Raw genomic sequence first — 12292 nt, forward strand, 5'->3', positions numbered from 1 at the left:
CTAAGGTACCTGCCTTCTGGATTCAAAATGCAAGAGATGGGGCAGGGGTGTCTCTGTCCATTTCAAATGCGGTTTCTCCACCATCATTTAGGCACCACAAGATGCATTCATGTCATGACATGGCCTCTGGCACGGAGCCTTTGTGTCACAATAGCCCTTGTCACACGAGACAGTCGGCACAGTAGGTGCTACCAATGTTCCTGGAAGCAATTTCCACACCGAGATGACTAGCAATTGTCAGACTACCTACAGAAGCAACAGCAAACCACATGACTAGAACCTAAACCAGGTGTCTCCTGAGGTAAGTTAGTTTGCATCCGGGACAGCGGAGGGTCTGGGTGGGGATAAGGGTGCAGGAAGAAAGGACAAGAGCTTCCGTGTCTTGGAGCCTGCCATGACTACAGCCTGACAGCTCCGACGCTACACGGTGAAGCCACCTGGAGAAAGAGGTGTGAGGGATCCTCAAGAAAGTACTCAGGACTTAGGGTGGGGATCCAGCTTTGCACTTCCAAAAAAAGAGGGAGCTGTGACAGACAGGCCTCTCGCTCACAGAGAGCAGCACCGCTCTGCCGTGGGAGCAGACTTCTGGACTTCTGGAAATGGCTTCTGGGACTTTTTTTTTTTCAATTTCTTCTATTAACTCACAGTATTTCTTAAATTTCAGTCTCTCTAGGTCAAAAAAAGCCATATAAAGAATACCGAAGGTAACTCAAGAACCAGACCAAAATCGCATTTTGCCCAGGAACACTTCTGTGTTAATTGAAGTCACTGATGGATTTGAGCCAGTCGACTGGTTCAGAACAGGGACCGAGAAGTAAAATCCTTAAGCCCATAACTTGGTTTCACGACTTCCTAACTCTGTGACCCTAGGCAGTTTATTTAAGCTACATGACCTCAGTCTCCCCATCTGTAAAATGGGAGCCACAATAGAGGCTGTTGGTGGAAAGGTTGTGAGAACAGGATGACCTCATGTGCTTCAAGCACACAGAATGGCTCCTGATACAAAGTTAGATGTGGTTATTAGTGTTGCCCAGTCTCTTCCTCCGAGTAGATGGCTTTTATTGAATCCTCGCCTTGGCAGGGTCTCTTTCATGTTTCCTTATTACGTCAGTCCTTAAAACACCCAGAGCCAAGCTATGTATTCACTGTAAAACAGCAGGCAGGATGTGTCGAAGAGGAGGACTTGGAGAGAGACATAAGGTGTTGGGGGACAGGGAGGAAGGGAAGCCAAGAAACAAAAGCCCAACTTAAAACAAAGCTAAGAACAAAGGGATGATAGAGGCTTGTCCTCCCTGAAGGAAAAAGGAGAGGATGCCTCAGGCACGGCTGGACTCAGAAGTTCAAGCGGGATTTTCAGGTGTCTCTCTTTTTTTTTTTTTCTCTGAGCTCCGTCTGCCTCCATGTGTCATGCCCCCTTCCTTAGCTGTCATGATGCAGAGGGAGATGAGGACGCCTCCCCAAACCCCAGGCTTACTTCCTTCCTATTTGGCCAACCCAAAAAGAGGGAGTTTTGTTCCTTTGTTCAGTAATGAAGCAAGGGCTTGACCTGGCTTCTGCCCCCTCGCCATGTATGACAGCGTTCTGTCTTTGGCAACCCCATCGTAACCCCAGACGGGAAGGAAAGAGAGATAACAGCCCCAAAGGAAGGTCACAAGGATATAAACCAGATAGATGCCCCTTCGTGAGGTTGTTTGGGTTAAGGTTAGCCACTAGCGTCACCAATTATGTTGGTCAACTTTCTGTCGCTATAACAAAATACCTAGCATAATAAGTTTATAAAGAGAAAAGGTTCATTTTGATTTCCAGTTTAGGGCGTTTCTAGTTCTGGGCCATGATCGCTTGACTCTGTTTTAAACCTGTGACAAGGCCATCTCCTAAAGGCTGTGCCTCTTTCAATAATGCTACCTTAGGAATCAAGCCATTTAACACACAGGCTTTGAGAGAAAAACTTATCCAAGCCACAACACCAATCACCCTCATGGCATCTCTCTATGATGAGGGCCTCTGGGAGGCTTGTGTCAGAGGCCTGGGCCGCACGCACAGACACAGGCAAACACTGTGCTGACAGTCTGCTGAGTCAAAGAGCCCCGGCAAGGTTCAGCTGTGCAGCCTGCCTCTCTCTGCTGGGCGGTGTTGGACAACCTCCCAGCAGCTTGAGGCTGCTCGAATGTGCGGTAATTGGAGATGGTGATGGTGAAATGTTCAAGGGAAATTCAGGTGCCAAATGCCTCTCCTAGAGGTGCACTGAACGTGCTGCTAATTGAGCAACCCAATAGCAGGCGTCTCTGGGGAATTTCCCAGCAGAGGCCCAACAGCTCCTGCCCCACATGGGAGGAAGAATCCTCATACTCAGAAATACCTGACTGCCTCTACCCCTTCCCAGCTGCAGACTCCAGGCCATTTGCTTTCTTGTCTCTGGGCCTCTGGTTCCTTATTCATAATTCTAAATTTGATCTGAAATGGCACAAAAATGCTTATAAACCTGGAGGGTTTTTTTTCTCCAGTCAGTTTTGGTAAGTTACGATCTTCATAAAATTATACTTTTCGAAACAGTTCCAAGGAGGTTGGGTTAAAAGACTCAGCTACCTTTCCACTGCCTGTGGTGTCGGCCCTCCGGACCTCCTCTGCTTTCCTCACACTTTTGGACTCTGTGTTATCAGTTGGCTGGTTGTTCTTAACACACTCATGTTTGCTGCTACGTTTCCCTTAGCTGACAACTCCTTTCCTGACCTACTGACCTTCCTGATTGGCTTTCCTTGTCTATCATCTTCAGTTCACTGTGAACATTTAAGGCTATAGTTACCACTTTAGGCACACTCTGAGAATCTTTATCAAAGTTTTCACTACCATTTTGTTATAGGTCTTTCCTGTAGACATGTAGATGTATAGAGAAGAGAGAGAGAGAGAGAGAGAGAGAGAGAGAGAGAGAGAGAAAGGGGAGAAGAGAAGAGAATAGAAGAGAGGAGAGGAGAGGAGAGGAGAGGAGAGGAGAAGAGAAGAGAAGAGAAGAGAAGAGAAGAGAAGAGAAGAGAAGAGAAGAGAAGAGAAGAGAAGAGCAGGGCAAAGGGAAGGAGATCACCATCAAAACTTGAGCAGGAGGAGTATGGAGGAATGGCTCAGTGGTTAAGAGCACTGGCTGGCTGCTCTTCCAGAGAGTCTGGGATCAATTCCCAGTACCCATATAGCAGCTCACAGCTGCCTGTAACACCAGTTCTGGGAGATCCAATACCCTCAAACAGACATATGTGCAGGCAAAACACCAATGTACATTTTAAAAAAATTGTATTCCAACCCATTGAGAGGCAGCAGGATTGCTATAAGTTCAAGGTCAGCCTAGTCTGTAGAGTGAGTTCTAATCCAGCATAGCTGTCTCTGTACTCGTTGCTTCCTACTGCTGTGATAAAGCATCGTGGCCAAAGGCAACTTAACGGGAGAGTTTATTTTAGCCTATGGTTCCAGCGAGTGAGAGTCCGTAATGGAGGAGGTGGTATGGTAGCCAATGGCTGGAGCAGGAAGCTGTGAGATCACATGTTCAGCTATAGACACAAGGAAGAACCAGAGAAAGTAAAGCTATGAAATCCCAAAGCCTCACTCCAGAGGCTCCAGCAAGACTATACCTTTTGGAGCCTCTGTGTCATCCCCAAACAGCCCCGCCAACTGAGAATCAAGAGTTCAGATATGGGGCTGGGGATTTAGCTCAGTGGTAGAGCGCTTACCTAGGAAGCGCAAGGCCCTGGGTTCGGTCCCCAGCTCTGAAAAAAAAAAGAACCAAAAAAAAAAAAAAAGAGTTCAGATATGGGAGCTAATGGGGTGTCTTTCTCATTTTAATCCAACTGATACACTTTCAAAAGGAAGGGAGGGAGGGAGGAATTAAAAGGGAGGGAGAGAGGGAAAGGTAAAGGAAGGGAGGGGGAAGGAAGGAAGGAGGGACAGAGGGCAGGAGGAACTGGAGGGATGGAGGGCGAGAAGGAGGAAGGAAAGAAAGAGAAAAGAAGATAAGAGGAAGAGGAGTGTCAATCAATAAGAAACATTAGAGAGAAAGAACTCCCATGCCTCTTCCCTCTTCTGGTCCCCTGTGGCATCTCTAGCAGTGATTCTGTGTCTGGAGTAATGTCTTCCCACACTAGTTATAAATCATGGTGGGTTAGCTTTCTGGGAAAAGCCTGGACTCCTGGGAAGGGAGGAAGTAATGGATGAAAGATGGGAGCAGCTGCCTCCTCTTGCTAAGATCCAACTTACCTAACTCACTTTCTGTATTAAATTCCCACTCTTTAAAGTTCCTAGAAGGGTTGGGGATTTAGCTCAGTGGTAGAGCGCTTGCCTAGCAAACGCGAGGCCCTGGGTTCAGTCCCCAGCTCCGAAAAAAGGAAAAGAAAAAAATGTTCCTAGAAAAATTCCTATTCCTTTGCTGGAAGTTGAATATGTATCTATTCTATATCTATACATAGAATATATATATATATATATGTATCCATGTTACATATATATATATGGATGAGTTTGAAGCAGTTAAAGAAGAAGGCTGAGAGTACCAGCAGATAAAGTACCAGCACAGAGCCTGTGCAACACTTGCTAGTCATGGAATATTCTGAACCTCTGTTTCCCCACTGGCAACACGGATCCTAGCAACATCTACTTCAGAGAATGGTTATAAAGAGAAAAATCATTCAATCTTTCAACTAAGCAGGATGCCTGCCTATGGTCATACTTAATTGAAATAAGATTTAAATGTTCAATTCAGTGCTCTCAATCCCCTGTGCTGAGATGTTAAATCAAATTGTTCTTGAATTAGTTTCTTAGGAAAGGGTTTTCTATCCCAACACTGTGGACTAGATTCTTTCCTTAGGGAATACCACCCACCAACAGAAACTTTCTTTCCCTGCATTGTCTCTCCCACAAAGACCTAACCTCCAGGATCTCCATACTGGGTAAGTGACACTGGCTCTCAAACGGGTTTTCCTTTCTCAGTTCCCATAATGGACCAGATGTCAAGCATGGTTGTAAAAATGCAACCTGGGCTTCCTGACTCTCAGCACTATGCAGAGTTGGCAGAGACCCCAACACGTCGCCCAAGGCCCTCACACAGAGCAGCCACTGAGACAGTCCAAAAGCACAGTTAGGTGGAGTCTAAAGTCAGCCTTGCCGGTGGTCTGAAGTTGTCTACCCTTACCTCCAACCGGAAGGCGCCATGTCTCAGTGTCCATGCTAGGACCAGTGCCTCTCGCTACATGTGACCGTGAGATGTGAGTCCTGACCCGGTTTCTTTGGCTCTTCCTTACTTCTGTCCCCTGAAAGAGAAACACTTCCTTGACCACCCAGTTTCAAGAAGGAACCACTGGGATCCACCTGTCCCAGACCCACGAAGGCAAGGTTATGCTAGTGTAATACATACCTATAGTCAGGAGCATCATGAAGTAGCATGACGTGACTGGACTCCCAGTGCATCACTGGCTGGAACCTCCTGTGTGGTTTGCTCATCTGGCCTTGCCCAGGACCCAAGGGGAAAAAAAAACATTATTTTACCTGTAGATAGAAAAAAGGGATATTACCCATCTCCTGTAGGGGAGAAACAAAGCAGGATCCCAGATGTTCCTTTAAGGGATTCTGAAGTAGTTTTCATTGTTTCTTGAATTTTAAAATTACAATCATCCTCTTAAGACAAACAGGAGTGGGGTTGGGGATTTAGCTCGGTGGTAGAGCGCTTGCCTAGCAAGCAAAGGCCCTGGGTTCGGTCCCCAGCTCCGAAAAAAGAAAAGAAAAGAAAAGAAAAGACAAACAGGAGTACCGTTAGCAAGCTGTTCTCCCTCAACTTCCAATGATACCTTTATTCCAGGTGGGGTCTCCCCTCTTTGTTCAGTTGGTTTAGGATTCAGGGCTTGAAGAAATGTATTATTGATTTTGGATTTGTTTTTACCAAAATGGGATCGTGCTACAAAAATTATTTGACAAATTACCTTTCTCTGTTGATACTTGAATTAATTCACTCACATCTGATTCTTCCTACTCATTGTGTCATATAGCATATTGCCATGTGTTTAGCCATTCCCCCATTAATCAGTGAGGATACTTTCACAGACCTAGGCTGCTGACAGATGGGGGTTTATCTGGGTCCATATTGGTATTACCTTAATCCAGTGCTTTTTAGAGTGGTTCCGAGAGCAGCCATATCAGAGGCATGTAAGCAATTGTTGGCCCAATTCCAGACTAACCAAATCAGAAGACTCTAGGGGTGGGTCGCAGGGACCTGTGTTCTAACAAGCCTTAACAGAGATCTTAACACATGTTCAAGTTTGAGAACCTCTGTTCTAATTCACACAGCCCACAAGCACCAGGGCCATTTGTTTCCCCACTGCAAACAATTGCAGAAATTACAGCAGGGTGCCAGCTCCTTTGCAGAAAATGTCTCCTCCCTCTGTAGAGATCCAAGCTGGTTCTAGATGTACAACATCTCACTGACCTGTTTCAGTGAACCAAACGGTACTATTACTTAGCTCGTTCTCTCACTCTCTGTATGATGTCTTGAATTCATAGTCACAGACATAAACCAAACAGAAGTCTGTGTCCCTGGAAGCCTGGTGTGATTCCATCACTGAGGTAATGAGGCTGCAGTTCAAAGTTCTGTCTAGAGAAGACCAGTCACCTGGAGACATGGGGTTGGAAGTTTGAAGAGCTCAGAAACAATAAGAAGATGGCAGGTTCAAATCCTAGACCTCTTCCCCATCCTACATGCCCTTTGAGTCTCTATTTCCGCATTTACAAAACAGGGCTGACAATAAACCCCACCTCATGGCAGTTGGTCCAGCCATATGTTTTAGCTTCTTGAGGAACTTACCAGTCAGCTAACTGTCGATGCTTCTCTGTAGCCGACAAGGGAAAGAAAAAGTGGGGATAGAGTCAGTGAACCATCTCAGGCTGCCTTCAGGTCAAGAATTACATGAAAGATGGCTCAGCAGTTAAGAGTGCCAGCTCTTCTTCCACAGGACCCAGGTTCGATTCCCAGCAGTCACATGGTAACTCACAAACCATCTAGAACTCCAATTCCAGGAAATTCGATGCCCTCTTTTGGCCCCTGTGGGTAATAGGAGCACACGTGGTGTACAGCTATGCATACAAGTAAAACATTCATACACACAAAATCAAATTGAATTAAAAGCTATTTATTTGTTTGTTTGTTTGTTTGTTTATGGGTTCTTTGTCTGTCTATATGTCTGTGCAACATATGTGTGTGCTTGGTACCCAAAGGAAGCCAAAAGAGAGTGTTGGATATCCTAGAATGGAGTACACACAGTTGTGAGCTGCCATCTAGGTACTTGGAATTGAACCCCAGGCCCCTGGAAGAGCAGACAGTGCTTCTAAGCACTGAGCTATCTCTTCAGTCCCTAAATTAATTGTTTTAATTAAAATAATACTAGAGCAGGTATTACCATCGTCTTCTGCAGAAAGTGTCTAGGAGGCAGAGGTGGTCTTGGGGGAGGGTAAGAAGCCAGATGTGAGGCCGGGAAGCTAAGTTCCACTCAGGAGCTATGCATGAAACTGTGAGTAGGTTGGGACAGGGATTTCTAGCTTGAGTTAGAACTTGGGATCCCCTGGGAGTTTGTCAAAGTCCAGTGATCAGGCTTAGACCAAGTTTTCAAACTGTCTTCTAGACAGTGGTCCCTGAGAATCTGCACTTCTAACAACTTCCAAGGGGACACTGCTGGTCTTGTTGCAAGGGCCATGATTTGAATCTTGCCAGACACTGTAATACACAAATTCTGATGGCTTCTGGCTCTGCGATTTTATTTCCTCTAAAGTGATTATTTAACCCAACACCTGCTGGCTGGTGAGGGTGGAAGACTGCTGCACTCAACCCCTGGGCCCCAACTGGTACAGCGTGAGGATCCAGGGCTGCACCGACTGTCTGCGCCTCCTCAGCAGATCGGCCGGAAGTCAGGAAGCTCTACTTCAGTGCTTCTCAACCTTCCCAATGCTGCAGTTTCTCGTGCTGTGACCCCCAACCATAAAATTATTTCATTGCTTCTCCATAACTGTAATTTTTCTAATACTGTGAATCATAATATAAATATCTGACATGCAGGATATCTGATCTGTGACACCCTCCACAAGGTTGAGACCCACAGGTTGAGAATCACTGCTCTATTTCCTACTTAAACTCCTTGACCAGGAAGTGATGAATCACTTCCACTCATGAACACCGCACACAGAAGGAAGAACAGTCCTTAAATGGGAAGTTCCTACCCCCACGGGAAGCTCTTCCTAGACACACAAAGGAAGCGCAGATTTTTAATGCCGAGCCAACTGTTACACAAGACAATTCCTCTCCCTGCTCCCTCGACTCCCGTTTTCCATCCACAACCCAAACTAGCCACTGGAAGTGGGCTAGGCCAGCCTCACCACAGTCATGCTCCTAGAGGTAAAACGTGCTGTCTCCAGAGCATGCTATAGACGAACGAAAGAAGGGGTGCGGAGTCTGTGAGGGGGATGCTTAAACCCAGCTCTATCTTAAACTCTTTCTCATGAATAGGTCAAAAAAATAGTTCATCTACATCAGGGCTGGAGAGATGGCTTAGTCAGTCAAGTACTTGCCTTGCCAACATGAGGCTCTGAATTCAGTTCTAGAACCAATACCAAAAAGCTAGGCACATGCTTACAATCCCAGCACTGGAAGGAATGAGCTAAAGCACTTTCCTGGGGTTCGCTAGCCAGCCTAGTGCTCCTGTCCCAAAAGAACAAAGTCAATGGCACATGAATAATGACACCAAGACTGTCCCTTACCCTCCACATGAATGCATGCATGCATACATACATACATACATACATACATACATACATACATGCAAATGTATCCCACGCCCCATACACACATGCAGGCAAAAGAAGTTGGCCACCATGCCCCTTCCTTGCCCTTCCTCTCGGGGGCCACGTGATACAGCAGAACTATAGTACTTGGACCAGATGGAGGGGCCATCCCTTATTAGACATACTACCTTGATCTTCTCCGGCCCTGGGATTTAAGGACCTATTTCACGTGAGCCCTGCGTATACCCTGTTGTGCCTAGTCACTGTCAACATGGACAAGTGGCTTCCATGCCCACTTGTGCATTGGAGTCACCTGGCGAACGTAAAGGACACCGTGGAGTGTTTATTTAGCAATACGACGTTTAGCCTAAAGCTCTAAAGCACATAAGAAAAAGACAGGGTAACTTCAGTCCAGAATTCATATTGGGCCATTAAAAGGAGAAAAGTTAAGTTCAAAAAAGCTCACATATGGCTATAGTTAATAACAACATATTTCACTCTTGAATATTGGTATGAGATTAGATTTTAAGGGTTCTCGCTACAAAAGAAGGTACGTGAGGTAATGTGTATGTTAATGACCCCAATTTACCCATCCCAGGATACACACACCCATCCAAATAGCATATTGGACACGGTGGCACACGCCTTTCATCCCAGAGCTCGGGAAGCAGAGGCAGGTAGGTCTTTGTGAATCCGAGGCCAGCCTGGTCTACAAAGCAAGTTCCAGGATAGCCAAGGCTACATAGAAACACCCTGTCTTGAAAAACAAAAGAAAAAAAAAAAAAACCACAGCATGTCGGATGAGATAAGTATATATGATGCTTGTTAACTAAAGCAGATGAAGTATTCTAAAATATGTTAGAAACAAGATGCATATATTTGTAATGTCCTTCATAAAAATATGATGAAAAAATATTAAAGGCCTAAAGAGCGTGGCCACTGGGGGTTTGTGGCGACTTTTGTACTCAGCAAAGACTGTATATTCTGAATCAGCTTAGACACCAAGGGACACGTTAGTGTCAGGACACAGCTGGACTTCTTTCATACTCTGGGGTAGACACAGATGGCAAAGCATGCACTGGTGCACACATGTGTGCACACCTGATACACATGTGCACACACACACACACACACACACACATGAACACACACACACACAAGCACCCACGCGCACACACACGCACACAGACCAGTGTGCTGTGGCAATAGGCTCCTTGCTGGTCTACAAGGTCCCCTGGTTGTACTGAGGCAGCCCCAGGCCTCTAAGCTCTTCTGCTTTCTCCAGGCTTTGAACTTCCTCAACTCTGGATCACTCTGATAGAATGGCTTAGAATCAGGCATCAGCTTCTCCAGCAGGCCACAGGCATCTTCAAAGAGGGAGACTAGGCAGAATGAGAGACCAGTGTGGACTCTATCACCTGCATGCTCTACCCTAGATTCCCACTCTCGTCACTGTCTAGCTCCTGGCTTTCTTTCCCTCCCAAATACTTGCTCTGTTGGCTTCAGGCCTAAACATGGAAGCAAAAGACACCTATCGACCATATGATTGGCTCCCACATTGCGTAGAACCAGACCCTCCCAATAAAAACTTTGGCATTATTTTGAGTGTTTTGTATCTGCTCTGGGTCTGCTCTTCATGGCCACAAGGACTTTGGTCCAGTACCTTACTTAAGTAATTATAGAAGGCAGAGTAAGGATCAGAGGGGCTGAGTCATTTGTACCACAGCTAGTGGATGGATGGTGCTGGGACTGGAGTTTGCTTCTGGGCCCTCAAACTCAAAAGCACTCTTGCCTATTGTGGCGTATTAAAAAGAAAACTCAAGTCATGTGACACAGTTCACTCAAAACCAGGTTAACACCTGTGACTGAGCCAGGTTCCTGTCTCTGACATCCTCCCTCAGTTCTTCAACTGCTTCAGAAAAAGGCCATTCTCCTAGTGCCTATCATCTTCAGAGAGAGAGGGAGAGAGAGTGGTGCTCTCTTTAATTTTGTCCCTCCAGATCTTGCTAGTGCAGTGGTTCTCAACTTGTGGGTTGTGACCCTTTTGGGGGTCATGTTTCAGGTACCTTACATATCAAAGACATTCACATTAAGATTCATAAAAGTAACAAAATTATAGTTATGAAGTAGCAACAAAATAACTTTATGGTTGGGGTCACCACAACACCAGGAACTGTATTAAAGGGTCACAGCATTAGAAAGGTGGAGAACCACTGAGCTAAAGGGTCTCTATGGCTTTTCATTTTTAAGTCAATAAAGGAAGGGCAAAGTTTTCTTGGAACTTTAGGGCCTTAATCAAAGCCTAAGAGAAAAACCCCACCATAACCAGGCTGCTTTCACGTGAAGATCCACAGTGACGAAGTGTGTCTTCTAGAGGACAGGCTCCTGCTGCCAGGGGCAGACAGAGGCAAAGAACAGAGAGAAAGAGTAAGAAAAGAAAACTGATCGGACTGAAGAAAGCAGCAGAGAGGAGGAAGAGAGAGAAATGGAGACAGCAAAAGAAAAGTCACCCAGAGATACAAGACAGAGAGAAAACGAGCAAGGCACAAAAGAAAGAAAACAAGAATTGGATGGAAACAAAAAAGGAAGAGAAGAGTCCACATTCTATGGAGGCATCCAAAGTGGGTATCAAGACAGCCGGTGGGAAAGGAGGAGCCTTGGGTGCTGGTCCTGGCTTGCTGGCCACTGGCCATATTTGACACACCACTTACAGAAGGACATCTGCCTCTGAGTCAGCTCCTTTCTTCAGGCACTGCCTGCCCCACCCCTTGAGCTACTGTTCTCGGATAATTATAGAAAGCCTGCCGGACTGGGGCTGGGGCTTTCTGAGCCTGGGGACAGTCTGACTCTGGTGGGGGCTGGGGGGAGATGTGAGGAGGAGAGGCTGGTCACAGCAAGCCATTGGGCATGTCTTATTACCTGTCCTAGCTGTCGGTCAGGCTTCCGTCATTCAGTCAAGCGTTCTACCCTCCCACTAGCCACCTTCCTCCTACCTCCCTGCATCTCCTCAACTCAACCCTCGCCAACTGCTTTCTACACCTGCCAATACTCCATCCTATAAGCTGCCTCCCCCACTGACCTGCCCGTCAGCCTTTATTTGCTACCTCTACTCATCCATCAAAGCATCTATCCATCAAATGTCCATGATTTCACCCATGCCTTGTCTGTCTACCAGCCCCTATCCCTTGCTGCCGACTCCAGTTCTATTCACCCAACTCTCTCATGGGCCAGATTTTTTTTCCCACCCTCACAACCAAGTCCTTCAGCTTCCTCAGAACCTACAGCCAATCCCCTCATCCATTAACTGGTGCCCGTATTTCACAACCTCTTCTCCACCTGACATCCTCTCTACCCATTGACCACGCTCCAGGTATCTCCCAGATGTCTCCACCGACCTCTTCAGACATTTATTAATCTCTTCCTTTCCTCCGACTCCTTGTTTGCCAGCCTCTCTATCCTTCTCCAAACTTGCCACCCATTCACCAAAATTTCC

The 12292-nt window shown here is 46.3% G+C and overlaps 1 long non-coding RNA gene across 4 annotated transcripts in view; it reads right to left on the reverse strand.

Annotated features, from left to right (window-relative positions):
* The window catches only part of LOC103691947 (uncharacterized), a 72204-nt gene that overhangs the window by 12536 nt on the left and 47376 nt on the right, over positions 1-12292 (reverse strand). For 2 of the 4 annotated variants that reach the window (XR_015683951.1, XR_015683950.1), the window contains 4 exons: positions 6833-7069; positions 6458-6640; positions 5393-5483; positions 5171-5288 (listed from right to left, as the gene is read on the reverse strand). This is a non-coding gene — a long non-coding RNA (uncharacterized LOC103691947). Of the gene's footprint in view, positions 1-5170; positions 5289-5392; positions 5524-6457; positions 6641-6832; positions 7070-12292 lie in introns of all 4 variants that reach the window. The other 2 variants (XR_015683952.1, XR_015683953.1) reach the window with 2 other exon arrangements.

The sequence above is a fragment of the Rattus norvegicus genome, chromosome 3 (genome assembly GCF_021556685.1).
Source record: "Rattus norvegicus strain SHRSP/BbbUtx chromosome 3, alternate assembly SHRSP_T2T, whole genome shotgun sequence".
Classification (NCBI taxonomy): Eukaryota; Metazoa; Chordata; class Mammalia; order Rodentia; family Muridae; genus Rattus; species Rattus norvegicus.